Below are 20,288 nucleotides of genomic sequence, written 5' to 3'. Positions count from 1 at the left end.
CTGGAAGCGATTGTTGCGATCGCTTCCAGTTAAAAAGGGAGGTGCGGCCCCCGGCCCCCCTAGGAGCAGGGGGCCCACTCCAGCTCGGGGCCCACCGGGGGTTTCCCCGGCCCCCCGGTGGCCCAGTCCGAGCCTGGTGACACCTGATGCGTGATTCATTACACCTGAGTGTGATTCCTGGCTCTAGTACTGCGATTGAAGGATGCAGTGAAGCTGTGAGACTGCAGTGTGTGAACACAAGCCCAGAGTTGCTAGGTGAATATTGATTACTTGCTCCAGTTCTGCTGTGGAAGGATGCATTGTGTGAACACAAGCCTAGAGTTGCTATTATTGCTCCTGACCTCTGATTCCTTGCTCTAGCACTGCTGTGGAAAGATGCATTGTGTGAACACAAGCCTAGAGTTGCTATTTATTGCACCTGATGTCTGATTCCTTGCTCTAGCTCTGCTGTGGAAAGATGCATTGTGTGAACACAAGCCTAAAGTTGCTATTTTTTTTATTACACCTGATGTTTCTCTCAGTACTGCTATTGAAGGAGACAGTAAAGTTATGAAACTTCGTTGTGTGAACACAACCCTAGGATTGCTAGTGGTGTATTGATTGCACCTTAATGTCATCTATAGCTCTGCTTTTTGTTTGATGCAGTGCAGTTATGAGACTGCATTGTATGAACACAACCCTAAAGTTCCTGGTTGTGTATTGAGTGCATCTGGGGGTTTTTCTAGCACGGTTACTGATATTTAATGTTGCATTGAAGCTATGAAACAGCATTGTGTGTACACACGCCTAGAGTTGTATAGTACTGCTATTTTTAAAATAGTAAAACGTAGATATTGCAGGGTTTGATCACAACTTTAGAGTTTCTAGTTGTGTACCGAGTATACCTGGTGGCTGTCTTACATTAGTTCTGCTATTGAAACAATGATCCATTGAAACAATGAGGCTGCATTGTGCGAACACTACACTACACAGCAGTCTGTTGCCTCTTTACCTGGCACAGGTTTATTATCATTTTATCTCACTTAATGCAGGAATCTAATGTCCAAGGTTTCAGGGTGAGGAAACCTTTGGGAAAGCTCAGTCACTTATGTATGTGTATCCTGCAAGATTCCACATCCAGATGGCAGTGGAATTTATTTTTTTTATTTTTTTGTAGATTGTATCTTCATTGTAAACCATTACAGAAGATGCTATATCTTAAGCAGATAGTGCTTACTTCTGAGTATGCGTGTCACTCCACATTTGGCTTCCCGATTCATGGCCCCTCCACGCTTGGAGAGGAGCATTAGACTTTGCCGGAGATGGATGTTCTTTCTAATAATACTCTATGTACCATGAGAATCCACCTGAATGGATTGGGGACACTCTGAGGAAGGACTCTTCCTTACAGAAAGGTACAATCTCTGCCCCAGTCTGAAAAGGAGAAGGAAATCCTCCCTTGTTCCCCATTCTATAGAAGTTTCCAGCGTGGAAGGTACTGGAAGAAATGATGGATCCGTCACTAAAAGGGATCATCCATCTCAGAGGTCTTGTGGATGTGGACAAAGAAGCTTGTGACAAAAGCTCCTCTGGCAGCAACCGTGGGCTTACCTTATGATGCCAAATTCTCGACAGTTTCAGATCCAAAGAAGGTAAGTTGTTGGTGAACGTCCATAGATCTACAGTTCTAAGCAAAGAAGGTTCCATATGGAGAACATATGCTCTGTGTTCCCCCTCCTAAAGGAGACTAACCATGCTAGTTGTGAGAGACACATATCTACATGTACCTGGCTACAGAGAAGACTGCATATACCTGGCTACAGAGAAGACTGCATATTCCTTTGCATCTTTCTGAAATCACCTCCGCTCCCTTTACATTCACTAAGTTTACCTGCCGGGCCTGGGATGACATATATCTATCCTAAGATAAGAAGGGAAGTAGATGGGACACTCTTCTATGTTATGTCAGCTGTAGTCACCATCTGGAGAGAATCCAAGATCACCATTGTCTCCTTCCTGCACGAGTGAGTGTTAATTGTCAAAAACTTACAGTACTATATTTTCACCTACCTGTAACCATTCCTGGGTCAGGATTCCTAGAACTCCCCATTGGTGTCTCTTCACCCAATGATGATTGTCAGGTCTCATGACGTCTGCAAGCAACGAATTGAATCGGCAGGTTGGCATATGTATCCCCTTGCAGCAGATGCTGTCAGTATGGGACCAAAGAATAAACAGCCTACATTGGGTTATGGTTTATACCCACAGATACAAGGGCCTCAACATTTTCTTCAGTCAGTGGCTGACCAATCTCGCCCTCAAAGTGGGTGGAGGCAACCACCGATCTATCTAACAAAGGGTGAGACAGGCGAAGAAGACTTTGTTCCTAACAGAAGTGGCTGTCATCCAACATGTGAGAGATGAGTGCGGTAAGTGAGCTCCAGTCCACTTCAGCACATCAATCTGTGGGGAAGCTATCGGAGTAAGCTCAAGAACACATCTACAGTGGTGCATATTGATCTTCAGAGCTGCATGTGACCAGTAGCATTACTGTTAAAAGCAGAAGCTGTTTTTGCATGGACCAAGAGATCTATCCAGCAACAAGGGAAGTCACAATACCTTAATGTAAAAGGCTAAAGCCATTATATTACCCTGACAGAAGAATGGTCTCAGGACCAGGAGATCTTCTAGTGAATCGCCAGATATTACAGTGACCCATTGGTCCCATGGCCATTTCGGGTAAAACCAGGATGCGTAGTTTTAACTCCTAAAAACTACTGTGGACAACAATCAGTAGAAGTCTTGTAAAAAGACAATACAGGATCAGTCTCATTAATCCTGATAGCCACAGATTGGCCCAAGAGGTCATTGTGGTAATTGTTGTCCTCTCCTGATGAATATGTCCAAAGAGACATTTTGGAGACTTCCCCAGATTCCTCACCTACTGCCCCATGAGGACGGATTATGTCTGGCAAATCACCAGATATTATGGCGACCCTTACGTGGACCTAATGGCCATTTCGGATAACGCCAGAATACGTGGTTTTTACTCCCTAAAACTGCTAGGGACGACAACCCATAGTAGTCTTGTAAGGACAAGACAGAATCATGCCTCATTACTCCTATAGCTCAGGAAGGCATGGTTGTTCTCTCCTGATGCAGGTGTCCAAAAGGACATTTTGGAGACTTCCCCAGAATCCTCACTTACTGTCACAGAAGGGCAGATTGTGTCTGGGTCTGGACCACCTATGATTGACAGCCTGATGAGCTGAGGCTTTTTAGAATTGGTGGTAAACATGATTCTGCTATTAAGAGCAGAACCCACAAAGAGAACCTCCCTGAGGGTGAAGGAGGTTTTCTATCCTGGTGTGAAGAATTGGACTTATATCACTGGCTAGAAAGGCGATCCTTCGATTTCTCCAGGATGGGTTTGAGAATGGGCTGAAGCTGCCGTCAAAGTACATGTCTTTGCTCTTTATACTCCTCCAGACAGCTGACTGTCCCATAAATCCCTAATACAGAGATTTATTAAAGCTACGCAAAGGATTAAAGCAACTGTAATGGATCCAACTCCCAGGTGGGATCAGGGACTCGTCCTTTATCACCTTGCACTGCTCCGTTTTGAGTTCTTATCTTTAGTTGAATTAAAATACCTCACCCTCAAGGTATGCTTCCTAGTAGCTATTACATCTGCTAAACGCAGGAGTATGTTCAGACATTAGGAGCCACTGAACCATATCTTGTTATCCTTCAGGACTTTGTCTTTTACCCTTAAGGTTCCTTCCTTATCCAACATTACTCAGCAGATTGAGTTACCTGTTTTTGCCTAAATTCCTCCAATGAGGAAGCGTTACAACCGAGCACTCTGGATGTGGGTGGAGCCTTGTGCCGGCACTCTCTGGTTGTGGGCAGAGCCTTGAGAGTTTATTTAGTGAGAACCAGAGAAGTCAGAAGATTTTATCTGTATCTTTTTCAGGAAGGAACAGTGATTGGAAGTCCTCAAAAGCCACTTTATCCAGATGGATATGGCAGACTCTGTGTGTTACCAAGAGGTGAGAGTCCAAGTACCTGAATCCATTAAGGCCCTTACCACAAGGGCAATGTCTACATCCTGGGTGGAGGAGATGTGCATGCCCATTGATCAGATATACAGAACTGCATTGTGGTCTTCTTATACTTTTGGACATTAGAACCTCTGGGCAACCAATCTTGGTAAACCGGTTCTCATGGCTGCTGTATGATTTTCCCACCCTTTATGTGATCTTGCTATATCCCCATTATGTGCTGCTGCTTAGGACGTAAGGGAAAGTGGAATTTTATACTCACCGTAAATTCTCTTTCCTGTAGTCCGAAGCAGCAGCACAAACTAACCCTCTCTATAAAAGTTTATGCATCATACCTTGAGTGTTTTGGGTTTAGTTTTCCTAGATCGTTAGAAGTACACAAGGAGGCTGGGTCAGCATAGGGCCTTAAAGGCGGGGGAATTAACTCTTTATTGCTTGTTACCATCTGTCCTATCATTGCAGGAAGATAGAATCTTCCCCATTATGTGCTGCTGCTTCGGACTACAGGAAAGAGAATTTACGGTGAGTATAAAATTCCACTAATATATATACTGTACACACTACCGTTCAAAAGTTTGGGGTCACATTGAAATTTTCTTATTTTTGAAGGAAAAGCACTGTACTTTTCAATAAAGATAATTTTAAACTAGTCCTAATTTTAAAAAAATACACTCTATACATTGCTAATGTGGTAAATGACTATTCTAGCTGCAAATGTCTGGTTTTTGGTGCAATATGTACATAGGTGTATAGAGGCCCATTTCCAGCAACTATCACTCCAGTGTTCTAATGGTACAATGTGTTTGCTAATTGATGATTAGAAAACCCTTGTGCAATCATGTTCACACATCTGAAAACAGTCTAGCTCGTTACAGAAGCTACAAAACTGACCTTCCTTTGAGCAGATTGTGTTTCTGGAGCATCACATTTGAGGGGTCAATTAAACGCTCAAAATGGCCAGAAAAAGAGAACTTTCATCTGAAACTCGACAGTCTATTCTTATTCTTAGAAATGAAGGCTATTCCATGCGAGAAATTGCTAAGAAATTGAAGATTTCCTACAACGGTGTTCACTACTCCCTTAAGAGGACTGCACAAACAGGCTCTAACCAGAGTAGAAAAAGAAGTGGGAGGCCACGTTGCACAACTAAGCAAGAAGATAAGCACATTACAGTCTCTAGTTTGAGAAACAGACGCCTCACAGGTCCCCAACTGGCATCTTCATTAAATAGTACCCACAAAACACCAGTGTCAACATCTACAGTGAAGAGGTGGCTGCGGGATTTTGGGCTTCAGGGCAGAGTGGCAAAGAAAAAGCCATATCTGAGACTGGCCAATAAAAGAAAAAGATTAAGATGGGCAAAAGAACACAGACATTGGACAGAGGAAGACTGGAAAAAAAGTGTTGTGGACGGATGAATCCAAGTTTGAGGTGTTTGGATCACAAAGAAGAACGTTTGTGAGACGCAGAACAAATGAAAAGATGCTGGAAGAATGCCTGACGCCATCTGATAAGCATGGTGGAGGTAATGTGATGGTCTGGGGTTGCTTTGGTGCTGGTAAGGTGGGAGATTTGTACAGGGTAAAAGGGATTCTGAATAAGGAAGGCTATCACTCAATTTTGCAACGCCATGCCATACCCAGTGGACAGCGCTTGATTGGATCCAATTTCATCCTACCACAGGACAATGACCCTAAACACACCTCCAAATTGTGCAAGAACTATTTACAGCAGAAGCAGGCAGCTGGTATTCTATCGGTAATGGAGTGGCCAGCGCAGTCACCAGATCTGAACCCCATTAAGCTGTTGTGGGAGCAGCTTGACCGTATGGTACGCCAGAAGTGCCCATCCAACCAATCCAACTTGTGGGAGCTGCTTCTAGAAGCGTGGGGTGCAATTTCTCCAGCTTACTTCAACAGATTAATAGCTAGAATGCCAAAGGTGTGCAATGCTGTAATTGCTGCAAAAGGAAGATTCTTTGACGAAAGCAAAGTTTGATGTAAAAACAATGTTATTTCAAATACAAATCATTATTTCTAACCTTGTCAATGTCTTGACTCTATTTTCTATTTATTTCACAACGTATGGTGGTGAAGTGTGACTTTTCATGGAAAACACAAAATTGTTTGGGTGACCCCAAACTTTTGAACGGTAGTGTATATATATACAAATGAAGTGCTGGGCAGCACATGGAGCTCCTAACACAGTATCTATAAAGTGGGTTTGCATTCTAATTGAACTTAGCATCTCTGCTTGTTTAATTTAGCGATTAGTGGGGGATCTCCGACTATGGACCAACACTGATCAAAACATGTCACTATTACACAGCATCCCCATTGACTGCTAAACCAAAGAACAGAAACTCAGCTAAGCACAATGTCTCCTTGTTTCTACTCCCGGACATACACAGCTCGCTCGTTCCTGACATGTGTTTGGCAATACCCTATTCTTTCTCTTAAACTAATTTAAAGGAGAAGTCCGGCCTCCACTCCTTTTTCTTTTAAATTGCAGGGTCCTGACTCACCTCTCCCCGCGCCTCTTCACGTCACGACCCGGCTGAGTGTGCTATTTATCAGCTACGATGAGCATTTTCCCCCCGAGTCGTGATGTCATTGGGAGAAAATCCCTTTTGGCAAGAGTCCCAGGCCGGTCAGGCAGTGCATCGCGGGCACGGGGACAGGTAAGAAATGCTTCATTGTTATATTCTCCCCTGTTATCAAAAGTTATGTGAGGCCGGACTTCTCCTTTAAAAAAACTTTTGACATGCAGCACACACACAACCAAAATACAGCATCCAGTAGTGAAAATCAATGAAGTTTCTTCATAATACCAAATGCACAAACACCATGGGGGAGATTTATCAAACATGGTGTAAAGTAAAACTGGCTCAGTTGCCCCTAGCAACCAATCAGATTCCACCTTTTCATTATCCAAAGAGTCTGTGAGGAATGAAAAGTGGAATCTGATTGGTTGCTAGGGGCAACTGAGCCAGTTTCACTTTACACCATGTTTGATAAATCTCCCCCAATGTTTTGACTCAGTAGGGTCTTTATCAAGCATACAAAGACCCTGCTGGGTCAAACTGTTGCCTTTGTGCATTTGGCATTATAAAAAAAAAAATCACTGATTTCTACAACTGGATGCTGCCAGAATACTTTTTTAGTTATGCTACAAGGCCTCTATTTAGGATTAAGGCTAGACTTGTGTGCATTCACATACTAACTACAGCAATTTGATCTTTTTTGTGTTGTTGGACCTCTTTGATATTGTTATGTCACGTAGACATATCAAAAGTTTTGATTGGTTTGACTGGCTGCCCTCTTACCTTCTCCCTCCCCTTACCTTGCAGAGTGTAAGTCCTTGCAGGCAGAGTCCTCTATCCCTATGTACCAGTCTGCCATTTAACTTCATATAATGTGTTTTGATTTTGTAAAGTTCTGTTTCTCACCCCCTAACGCTTGTTTTGTTCCCACTTTGCTACCCCTCCCACTATTGAGCCTGGCCCCCTGCTCTACACAAGTCACTACAGTACTAGCACCTGTCCTGGGGCTGGCTACACATTCCCCAATGGGTGCTCCCCAAGGCTTCCACCACTCCCCAGGATGGGGCATCCTAAGGACCTTAAGAAAAGCAAGCAACCATAAGATGGTGCCTGGATCCTGGGGAGCTGCGAAGCTGCTTTTCTCTCTTTCACAGTCTGCTAGTACAGATATATATATATATAGTGCTTTCATTGTTCTCAGTTGCACTGTAAAGCAAATCAGTAATACAAAACTTTTTACCATGGGAGGGACCCCTTACTGATTTTTCCTATCATAAGGACTGAGATGCAGCTGAGATGCATTGTTTGTTTTGCATCTTGCTGAATAGGTTTGCTGTCTGTTCTGACAAGGTCTGCTGCTTTTTTCTCCCTAAGGAGCCCCATAGTTTAATGCTGAAAATTATGAGATGAGCGGAGCAAATCTGGCAAATCAAGATTCGCTGCGAATATCGCTGTCAATTCACTTTGCTCTGCAAAGCGAATTCCTGCTCATTTGTTAAAGAAATTTGCAAAATAAAAGGTGTCCACACATGCTGTCTGGAGCATCACTGGGCGGGAAAAAGGGATAAACTATAATCCCTAGCTCCCGTCCAATCAGCTGCAGGCCCCTCTGTGATGTCATCCCCTCCCCCTCTATATATTAAGGAGGTGGCTAGTCAGCTGTGTGTGGAGGAGAGGGCAGAATGACAGCAGGCAGTTAGAGCAGGGAGAGACTAACAGAGCGATTTAGGGACAGAGAGGAGAGGATAGAATAGAATAGGAGGGCTGATTGTGGGTGATGTCAGCGCCTCCCCCCTGTTAGCGCAGAGCAGGGAGAGACTAACAGAGTGATAGAAGGACAGAGAAGAGAGGAATGGCGGAAATTTCTGTAATACTCCCAGTATTGTAGCTACTCTAGTTTTAGGTGTTTTAATGAAATTTGTTAAAATTCAATTTGCAAATCTAAACGAGTTTGACCGAAAATTCGGGAAGCTCGCGAAATGAATTTTCAACCGCTTCACTCTTCTCTACTTTAAAATCATAGCTCTAACCTACAGTATAAACTACAATGACTGTAAAGGTGGTGCATCATCTTTCCAGCAGGTGGCACTCTATACATTGGCAATAGCCATGCAGGAGACAACAGTGTTACAAGTTCTGAAGAGATGCTTTTATTAATCATGTTGTTAGTTTGGTGTATTTTTGTTTGGGTTATAGAATACTCCATTACATCGTGCATTGCAGTTATTCTTAGTAGCTGAAATATTTCAAAATGTTTTAGATAATTAGAAAACTTAAATGGTGATTTGTGCTTAAACGTAAGAGCGACAACATCCGGCACCTGTGAAAACAAGATTTAATCCTTCAGAACTTGGCCAACAAAAATAATCCTCCTTTATTTCACAGACACAGAGCCCAGTGCAAGAACTAGTGGAGTAGATCACAACAATAACACTATATTCCATAAATTGTCATATTCATTGACATTCCTGTGTAAAACTTTTTAAAAGTGAATCTTTATTTCCAGTCAGGTGTGACCCAGAATGTATAGTGACAATATAAATTATTTTCACAATAAATTATTATATAATATTACAAAATGTTATCATTTATTTTTTGTGCTGTTTCTTCAAAACACCAATTATATTTTTTTCTAACACTCATTACGCTTTATATGAAATTAGAATACCCTGACTGCTCTTCTAGAAACTGTGACACTTCTGTGCAAGGACTGTGGCTGGCATTGCAACTTAGTGCAATGTAATAGCGCCTGTTAAAACACCACGATCAGCTGACATGCTGATCAGCGTTGGCTGATCATGGTCTTTCTTTTTTTTTTTTTTTACTTTATAAATTTTATTAATTTTATCAAACAAGAAGCAATCCCCATAAAATCTCATTCACAGTACTACAGCATAAATAACCCTACCCCAGATCGTGGTCTTTCTACGTGTTGGTAAATCATGATAAGGACAGCGATGGTAAGGGCAAATCGCTACTGACTCCAATGGGTCTTAGGGCCCTATGCCACGGGACGATTATCGTTCAGATTATCGTTAATCGTTAAATTATTTGAATCTAAATGATAATCGTTCATTTTAATAGCAGTTAACGATTAACAACCGAACGAGAAATTGTTGATCGTTTAATAAGACCTGGACCTATTTTTATAGTTGCTTGTTCGCAAATCGTTCGCATTGAATAAGATGTCGTTCGATTATTCGCAGTAGTGACAAACGCAATAGCTCTCACAAACCCCTTTAACATATGACTTTCATTCATATCCTTTACTTGCTGAAAATGCTGGACTGTGTCAGGATATATTTGAGTCAGTAATGCCACTTCAACCAGTTTGTATCCTCATCACTGATAAAAAAAAAAAAATCAACTCCTTTTGGGGACATTTTTGTTGCTAGTTGTTAGTACAGGGGTCTCAAACGGGTCTCAAACTCAATTTACCCGGGGGCCGCTGGAAGTAGAGTCTGGGTGAGGCTGGGCCGCATCAGGTTTTCCACAAGAAAAGCTCTTACAAAAACATTCCAATGTCGTCAAATGTTTTTATCTTTTCATCTATTAAAACCACATATAGTTGCTGACTAGAGAAATGTAATTATTATTATTCAGATTCAAATGTCTGTATTTACAGTTCCTTAACATTTAACTTTCTGAACATGAATAGAACACACACACACACACTGCCTGACCCCCCCCCCACACACACACACTGCCTGACCCCCCCCACACACACACACACACTGCCTGACCCCCCCACACACACACACACTGCCTGACCCCCCCCACACACACACACACTGCATGACCCCCACCCCACACACACACTGCCTGACCCCCCCCCCCACACACACACTGCCCGACTCCCCCCCCACACACTGCCTGACCCCCCCCACACACACACACTGCCTGACCCCCCCACACACACACTGCCTGACCCCCACCCCACACACACACTGCCTGACCCCCACCCCACCCACACACACACTGCCTGACCCCCCCCACCCCACCCCCACACACACACTGCCTGACTCCCACCCCACACACACACACTGCCTGACCCCCCCACACACACTGCCTGACCCCCACCCCACACACACTGCCTGACCCCCCCCACACACACACTGCCTGACCCCCACCCCACACACACACACACACACTGCCTGACTCCCACCCCAGACACACACACTGCCTGACCCCCCCCCCACACACTGCCTGACCCCCACCCCACACACACTGCCTGACCCCCCCCCCCCACACACACACAGTGCCTGACCCCCACCCCGCACACACACAGTGCCTGACCCCCACCCCGCACACACACACTGCCTGACCCCCACCCCACACACACACTGCCTGACCCCCCCACACACACACTGCCTGACCCCCACCCCACATTCACACTGCCTGACCCCCACCACACACACACACTACCTGACCCCCACCACACACACACTGCCTGACCCTCACACACACACTGCCTGACCCCACACACACACACACACACTGCCTGACCCCCACCCCACACACACACTGCCTGACCCCCACCCCACACACACACACACACACTGCCTGACCCCCCCCACACACACACTGCCTGACCCCCCGACACACACTGCCTGACCCCCACCACACACACACACACACTACCTGACCCCCACCACACACACACACACACACACACACACACACTACCTGACCCCCACCACACACACACTACCTGACCCCCACCACACACACACACACTGCCTGACCCCCACCACACACACTGCCTGACCCCAACCACACACACACTGCCTGACCTCAACCACACACACACACACACACACATCTTTTGCATTAAAGGGGTACTCCAGGCTGGGGGCCCCCAGCCTGGAGTACCCCTCCAAGGAACCAGCAGGCCAAGTGTCTATTCCCCTCCCCCCTTTGGCCTCCCCCATATCTCCCCACTGGCCTCCTCCTTCTCCCCACCGGCCTCCTCCTTCTCCCTACCGGCCTCCACCTTCTCCCCACCGGCATCCCCCTTCTCCCGTCCGGCATCCTACCTCTCCCCACCGGCATCCACATCCCGGGCGCCGCAGCCTCCTCACCTCGGGTAGCAGCAGCAGCCTCACACACCGCCCACCCGACGTAGTGCCCGGACGTCCTTGTCCAATCAAATCAGCACAGGGAGAAAAAAAAGATGCGGGGAGGCAGGCATTTAATACGGGGCTGGGCCACACTTACAGTAAAATTACCATTGAGGTGGAGGCCGCAAATTAGTGTCACGAGGGCCGCAGTTGGCCCGCCGGCCGCGAGATTGAGACCCCTGTGTTAGTAGGAACATATGACGTTCTCATACATTGCAGCCATAACACAGATGCAAAAATTTGGTAGCAAAAGAGTGACGATCAGCATTATTGGAACTTGTCTGAAGAGCCTTAACAAGGCCGACTAACATGCGGCCTGGCCACACAAACGATAGCTGGGTACATTGTTATAGGCTGCACATCTGTTTAGATGGGGAGATATGTGGCCGATAACAATAATCTATATGCACAAAAGATTCAGTTTAGTTCGCCCGCTGAATATTGGGCTTTTTACACAGGATGATTATCGGGTAACTGAGAAAGGAATGCTCCTTACCGATAATACCAATCAATAATGCATAATTCAGCATATTAAAAAAAAACAAATTGCGGCCGGGTGTTAGCTAGGAGTCAGTAGGTAAATATGAAACACTGTACCAGCATGGTAATTTTGTATCTGGTCTTTTCCACAAGTGGTGTTCTTAGACTCGGAGGCCATTTTGTAAAACCACAGCATGCTCAGGGTAAGATGTTTTTTAAAGAAATAGTGCATTTTTTTCTCCCATAGACTTTTAAACAAAACCTGTGTGTGAAGAAACCCTTAAAGGGGTTATACAGCTTTTCAAAATATATGACCTATCCTCAGCATAAGTCAACAATAATGGATTTATGCTAATGGATAATCAGAATCCGACTGCCAGGCAATGGGTAAGCTCCGCAGCCTCTTCGATGTGTACATGTGTTCTGTTCCTAGCGAAAGTTCATGGAAATGCAGCACCGCCTCATGCTACTAAAAGTACAGCAAGTGCAGGTTTAGAGCACCTTTATTGGAGATGCTGGGACTTAGACCAAGACCTGGGTAATATTGATAATAAATCATTGGTAAACATTTTGGCAACATAAAAGATAAAATAAAACACACCCAGTATGAAGTCAGTCCTATCAAAACCTTACATAGCATTACTAATACATGTAGAAAAACAAGTCTGCCATGTCTCTAGAGGCAATGATTCAGATAGGTAGCCTGAACGACAACACCTGGAGGAGAATGCATTCCTTGTTGTGGTTACAGCATAATGAAGAGCTGGGAGAGCCCGTATGGACCGGTAAATACAATCCTCACAAATGACATCTATTCTACCTCTAGGTGTTAAATGGCAGCATTCGTCTATGTTTATGGCCATAAATATGTTGCATCTGTAGTATTGTTTGCATAGAGCCATGTCATGTCATGTTGTGGACTTGCCTTTGTAACAAATGGCAGAATTCATGCTAATGTTACACAATGCGGGTGCATTGCCTCAAAGGCTCGCTACCATCGAGCTATCCTGGATAAATGCAGGGAGAATGAACACCTTAAAGGGAATGTATGTTTTATTGCAATCCATACTAAAGCATGTTTCTTATTTCTTTTTTCTTAATTCAGTTTCTATTTTCTGATTGTCATTTTTGGTTGTACGTTGTAAATTGGTATGAGGACAGCCATCTTTCCTAAGCAGTTTTTAACAATGTTAGAAAATAGGCTTTTCAGAACGTCCTATAGATATAGGCAACAACAGACAGGACCTGACAGACTGACACGAATAGGAAAAATGTCTGGGCATATTCTGTGACCTTTGCAGGGGACGTTCCTTAGGGCGAGGAAGGCTAAGCTGTGAACGTCTATTCTCCTCTATATACAGTGTTGCTTTTGGCTGTAGTTCTGTACAGATCACTTTCCAGCACCATCCTCTTTATCAGACAGAATAGGATGTCGCAGTTTAGCCTTTAATGTAGTGGTGAGAATGAACGATTTTAGGATTGTTTTTAAAAATAGACTGGAAAATGAGAAAAAAATATGTTTAACATACAATCTAAACAATACAATTTAAACAATAGGTCGTTTTCAATAGGTACTGGAAGCAGCATGTGGGGGTCTAGGGACCTGACAGATTCCCGTTCCCCTTAAAGAGATGCATGATTTATTATTAATACAGGAGAATTCACCGATCAGGACCCTCATCTATAAACGAGTGAAAAGCTGTGACATAGGAGACCTTGCAATTCTGTCCATAGATTTGTATGGGCATTGTGTAATCCCCTTGTGATGGTGCTGTAGGGAAATTAAACACTTGTCTTGTTCAGCCTACAGTTGATTGCTTGCAGTCATAGCAATATGAGACGATGAGCATGTTGTTAATGCTCCCTTCTAATAAAAAGGGATTGTTAAAAATGGACGACCCCTTAAACTTGCCGTATACTGTCATTAGTGGAATTATGGTTCTTGATTTCATCTTTCTCCTTATTACATGGCCTGATTTGCCCTGAGCCTATCAAACGGCTCAATGATCATACCGCAAGGGCTGCACAGACATTATTAGCGATGTTCATGCAGCTCTTAGGGTATGTCCACTTTAAGGAATCTCGGCGGATCACCCACTACAGATTCTGCAGCTGGCCCTTCTCGCGGCCGTGCGCATCTCTGCTGGTACCATAGGCTTTATTCTATGATTTGGCAGATTCCGCCTTCTGCCCTAAGAATGAACCCGCTTATTCTTTGGGTGGACCGCGGAATCTACTAAACCATAGAATGAAGCCTATAGGACCAGCGAAAATGTGCCTGGCCGCGAGCAGGGGAGAGCTGTGGAATCCGCGGTGGGTGAGCCGCCGGGATTCCATTGTGTTGACATACCCTTATATAGAAAGTAATAAAGTGTATACTTAACTTCCCACGTTGTCTGGTGTCCTCCTGCCTGTACCCTGCAGACCACAGCCACCTTTAAAGCTTATGAACCCATCTGTGCAGTGACAGGCTGCCCAGCCAGTCACGGGCTGAAATAAAATATAAGACAGCGCTCCATATCCGTAACTCAGACAGGGCTGAAGTGGTGAAAGTAAGCACATAGAACTCTCACCTGAGTAGGTTGTGCTGATGTAAGGCACAACTCATACTGATAGCATGTGAATGAACCGCAGCCACTCCCGACTAATCCCCACAGGGATTAAAGTCAGACAGTATCCTCTGCCACTCCACTATTACTATAACCCCTTGGACCTGCACCTGTTTTACCCACCTTGGAGTGGAGGAGGATACTGTCAGTTACGGGCTGAGACATGGCAGCGCCATGGCCAGTGATTGGCTAAGTGGCCTGTCACATAAGAGACACCGGGGAAGCCTGAAGAGGTAAGTATAATGTTTATTATTTTCTCTACACTGTCATCATCTATCGGCCATGCACCTCCTATTGCATGGAGCAAGTCATCAGTAGAAACACAGTACAGGAAATAAAGCGCAAACACCACACTGTTTGTGCAAGAAATAATATACAACATTATTGATGAAAAGAAATAAAGTTAAAAAAAGAAAAGCAGTGCTAGGAACTTAAATTCCTCTCAGCTGTTCTACTTGAAACTATAAAATATAATTTTTTGGGGCATTTACACAAGATCTGGTCTGGTAAGGTGTGTACTCCCTTTGGCTACTACCAGACTTGATACCCCTTGCTGTTTATTTATGTATAGGTACACCTGATTTTAACCCCCTTATTTCACAGCCAGTTTTAGTTTTTGCAATTTTTTTTCTCCTTGTTTTCAAAAGGTTTTTATTTTTTCATCTACAGACCAACATGAGGTCTTTTTATTGCCACACTTTGTAATGAGATGCTTCATTTTTTTCATAAAATATGCTGCAAAACCGAAAAATAATTTGGGAGGTAAAATTGAAAAATAATAAAAGGAATTTCAAATTTTAGGTGGGTTTCATGTTTACATCATTTGCCATGTAGTAAAACATGTTATCTATATTCTTCAAGTCAGTACAATTACAAAGATACCCACTTTATATACGTTTTATTACATTTTACTACTTTAAAAAAATTAAAGCATAAAAATTAAAAGATTCTGACCCTTGTAACATCGGATAATGTCAACTACATTTTACATATATTTGACTTTTTGATCACTTTTTTTTCTATTTTTTCTGAGATGTGACAAAAAATTGGAAATTTGGCACTTAAACCGTTTTCTATGTGAGATAATGAATGTGATAATTTATTAGCTCAGACGATGAATACCAGATATGTTTATTATTTCTTTGTTTAAATTTTTCTAATTTAAAAAATAGGAAAAAGGTGTGATTATTACATATACAAACCTTTTATTTTTTTTTTATACTTTTGTAGTTTCCCCAGGGGGCTTCTATGAGCATGATTGCTCATATTTATCAATGCAGTACTTATGTACTGCATTGATCCATTAACTCTGCATTTGATTGCTAGCTTAAAGCAGGCTGTATCAATAGCTGAGCATTGGCCTCAGGCTGCCTCAGGCTACCTGTACAACAGATTGGCTTCCTGCAACAGATTGGCTTCTTGAAAAGCAGATCCGGCCACTGGACCACCAATGACATGCATTTAAACAGCTGATAGCATCTAGGAGCTGCCAGCTATAGAGAGGGCTCGAGTTGTGAGCCCCCTCTATACCCCATTTTCTCACACCGCAACCTAACTATATGTTGTGATGTAGGTAAGGGTTAAAGTGTCACTGTTGTTTCAAAAACTTTTGAATTGACAGAGAGATGCTGATTGTGTGGGTCCTGTAAGTCAGACTTCAACCAATCCCACTTTGTCTGCCCTAAGTATATGCCTGAAAAATCGATTTAAATTGAGGACCCTTGTTGCTCATCTGCTAACTACAATAGCAATAACAGGACAACCAACAGGTCGTTTAATTTAAAGTTTCAATGAGCACTCACTTTAAAAAACTTTTGACATGCCTCTATTACATGTGAACATTTTTTTTAAGAGTGAGGGTACAAACCCACACACCGTATACACAGCAGATACGCAACAAATACGCAGCAAATACGCAGCAGATTTGTTGGTACAGATTTGATGCTGTGTTCAGTTATTTACATCTAATCTGCTGCGTATTTGCTGCGTGTTTGCTGCGTATTTGCTGCGTATCGCAGCAGTAAATACGCTGCTTATACGGTGTGTGGGTTTATACCCTGAAAGTACAGTTTTAGGCTATGTTACCACTTCAGAAACATATCGGGTAAAGATGGCCATCTTGTTATACAGACGGCCGTTAATAGAGATCATGATCATTATTAGTGGTCGTCTAAAAAATTAGACGGCTGCCTTTGCCCAGTATGTTCCAGAAGTGGGAACATAGCCTAAATCTTGCTGGATTAAGACACAAGGCCTTTTATGTGATTTTATAAAGATGGCTAGAAACTAGAAACATATAGTTGTCTATGGTTGGTGGGTTTCCAGTGACATGTGAATTTTCCATGTTGCCGCCAGGTATAAGTGACTTCCCACACACCATCCTAATCATTGTATCAGGACAAAACATCAAACCATGTATAACCACATATAGTTGGGCTGGGCTGTAACAGCATTATTACAGTGCTGAGCTGCGCTGTATGATCCCTGATATCATACACAGATGACATGAACTCATAGATCCATAAGGCCCTAGGCCATGTCTTGTCACAGTTCTGTAAGTATTGTTATGATGAATCAAGGAGGCCAGGCTAATTGTTTCTGGAAATTAGAGGACATGTGGCTTCACCTGTATTCTGTATGCACAGGTGCTTCTTGGAAATAAATGGTACATATGCCTAGAGATTAGAAAGTCTTATCTGTACAGCCTATACCATACCATGGTGGCTATTGCTAACCATCATTTTCCCCAAGGAGCCTTTCCTTTTGAAATAATTGTTATATATATATATATATATATATATATATATATATATATATATATATAATCACAATTGGCTTTCCCATATGATTAGAAATGCTAGTTAACCCCTTCATGCTGCAGCTAGTTTGGACCTTAATGACCAGGCTAATTTTTCAAAATCTGACCTGTCTCACTTTATGCGCTTATAGCTCAGTGATGCTTTAATGTATGCTAGCGATTCTGAGATTGTTTTTTTCGTCACATATGGCACTTTATGTTAGTGGCAAAATTTGGTCACTACTTTGTGTGGTTTTTTGTAAAAAACATCAAAATATCATGAAAAATTAAAAAAATTAGCATTTTATGAACTTTGAAATTCTCTGCTTCTGAAAAAAAAGAAAGCCGTAGCACATAAATTAGTTACTAAGTCACATTACCAATATGTCTTCTTTATTCTGGCATAATTTGGTAAACATATTTTACTTTTTTAGGGTGTTCCGGGGGTTAGAAATTCATCAGCAAATTATCACATTTTCGTGAAAGTTTCCCAAACTGATTTTTTTTTAGGGTCAAGTTCTTTTTTTAAATGGATTTAGAAGTCTGGTATCCTGAAAACCCCCATAAGTGACCCCATTTTGGAAACTAGACGCCTTAAAGAATTAATCTAGGGGTATAATGAGCATTTTGACCCTACAGGGGCTGAAGGAAAGTATTCACAATTAGGCCGTAAAAAAAATATGGAAAATTTTAATTTTCCAATAATATATACGTTTAGATTAAAGTTTCTCATTTTCAAAAGGAACATGAGAGAAAAAGCACCCCAAAACTTGTAACGCATGTTCTCTTGAGTACAACGGTACCCCATATGCGGGCGTAAACCACTGTATGGGCACACAGCCAGGCTCAGAAGGAAGGGAGCGCCAAATAGCTTTTCCAATGCAGATTTTGCTGAAGAAGTTTCTGAGCGCCAGGTGCATTTGCAGTGTCTCTGTAGTGTCAGCAGAGAGAAAACCCCCCATAAGTCACCCCATTTTGAAAAGTACACCCCTCAAAGAATTCATCTTGGTGTGTGGTGACCATTTTGATCCCACAGGTGTTAGAGGAAAGTATTCAAAATTAGACAGTAAAAATGAAAAACTCAAATTCTTCCAATAATATGTTTGTTTAGTTTGAAATTTCTCAATTTCACGAGGAACAAGAGAAAAAAAGTACCCCAAAATTGGAAACGCTGGTTCTCCTGAGTAGAACGGTACCCCATATGTGGGCGTAAACCACTGTATGGGCACAAAGCAGGGCTCAGAAGGGAAGGAGCGCCAATTAGCATTTTTAATGCAGATTTTGCTGAAGAAGTTTGAGCGCCAGGTGCGTTTACAGTGCCTCTGTAGTGCCATCAGAGTAAAATCTCACCATAAGTCACCCCATTTTGGAAAGTACACCCCTCAAAGAATTCATTTTGGGGTGTTGTGAGCATTTTTAACCCACAGGTATTAGAGAAAATTATTCAAAATTAGACAGTAAAAATGAAAAACTCGAATTTTTCCAATAATATGTTCCTTTAGTTTGAAATTTCTCAATTTCACGAGGAACAGGAGAGAAAGTTCACACCAAAATCTGTAACGCAGGTTCTCCTGAGTAGAACGGTACCCCATATGTGGGCATAAACCACTGTATGAGCACACAGCCGGGCTCAGAAGGGAAGGAGCGCAATTAGCATTTTCAGAGCAGATTTTGCTTAAGAAGTTTCTGAGCACCAGGTGCGTTTGCAGAGCCCCTGTAGTGTCAGCAGAATAGAATCCCCCCCAAAAGTCCCCTCATTTTGGAAACTACACCCCTCAAAGAATTCGTCTTGGGGTGTGGTGACCATTTTGACCCCACAGGTATTAGAGGAAAGTATTTAAAATTGGCCAGTAAAAGTGAAAAACGCGAATTTTTCCAATAATATGTTGGTTTAGTTTGAAATTTCATAATTTCATTAAGGAATGGGAGAGAAAACGTACCCCAAATTCTGTAACACAGGTTCTCTTGAGTAAAACGGTACCCTATATGTGGGCATAAACCACTGTATGGGCACACAGTGGGGCTCAGAAGGAAGGGAGTGCCAATTTACTGGAGCAAAACCGCAGCTAGCAATAGTTATAAGAATAGCGCAGTTACTAAAATAAAATAAAAAAAATGAGATTACAGGTAATGTGGGGTGATTACGGACAGTCTGGGGTGGTTACGGGTAATCTAGAGGTGGTTACAGGTAATGTGGGGTGGTTACGGACAGTCTGGAGGTGGTTACGGGCAACCTGAGGTGGTTACAGGTAATCTGGGGTGGATACGGACAACATGGGGTGGTCACGGGCAACGTGGGGTGGTTACAGGCAACGTGGGGTGGTTACGGGCAATGTGGGGTGGTTACGGATAAACTGAAGTGCTTATAGGTAATCTGGGGTGGGTACCGGTAATCTGGCGTGGTTACCGCAATCTGGAGGGGGTCATTGGCAATTTGGGGTGGTCAGAGGCAACGTGCGGTGGTCAGAGGCAACGTGGCGTGGCCAGAGGCAATGTGCGACGTGCGGTTGTCAGTGGCGACATGCGGTTGTCAGTGGCGACATGCGGTTGTCAGTGGCGACGTGCGGTTGTCAGTGGCGACGTGCGGTTGTCAGAGGCAACCTGCGGTGGTCAGAGGCAACGTGGCGTGGTCAGAGGCAACATGCGGTGGTTACGGGCAACCTGGGGGGGGGGTTATGTGCAACCTGGGGGGGATAC

General features: G+C 43.3%; 1 protein-coding gene across 1 annotated transcript in view; it reads left to right on the top strand.

The window, feature by feature from the left end:
- The first annotated feature begins 12,888 nt into the window (after positions 1 to 12,888).
- SLC16A12 (solute carrier family 16 member 12) overlaps positions 12,889 to 20,288 on the top strand; it is an 86,887-nt gene continuing 79,487 nt past the window's right edge. Inside the window, exon 1 of the mRNA XM_069979092.1 lies at positions 12,889 to 12,970. The gene's annotated coding sequence lies outside the window, so the exon portion shown is untranslated. The remainder of the gene's footprint in view (positions 12,971 to 20,288) is intronic.

This window comes from Dendropsophus ebraccatus, chromosome 8 (genome assembly GCF_027789765.1).
Source record: "Dendropsophus ebraccatus isolate aDenEbr1 chromosome 8, aDenEbr1.pat, whole genome shotgun sequence".
Taxonomy (NCBI): domain Eukaryota; kingdom Metazoa; phylum Chordata; class Amphibia; order Anura; family Hylidae; genus Dendropsophus; species Dendropsophus ebraccatus.
Note: the sequence above shows the minus strand (reverse complement) of the source record. Positions and strands in the feature narration are given on the sequence as shown.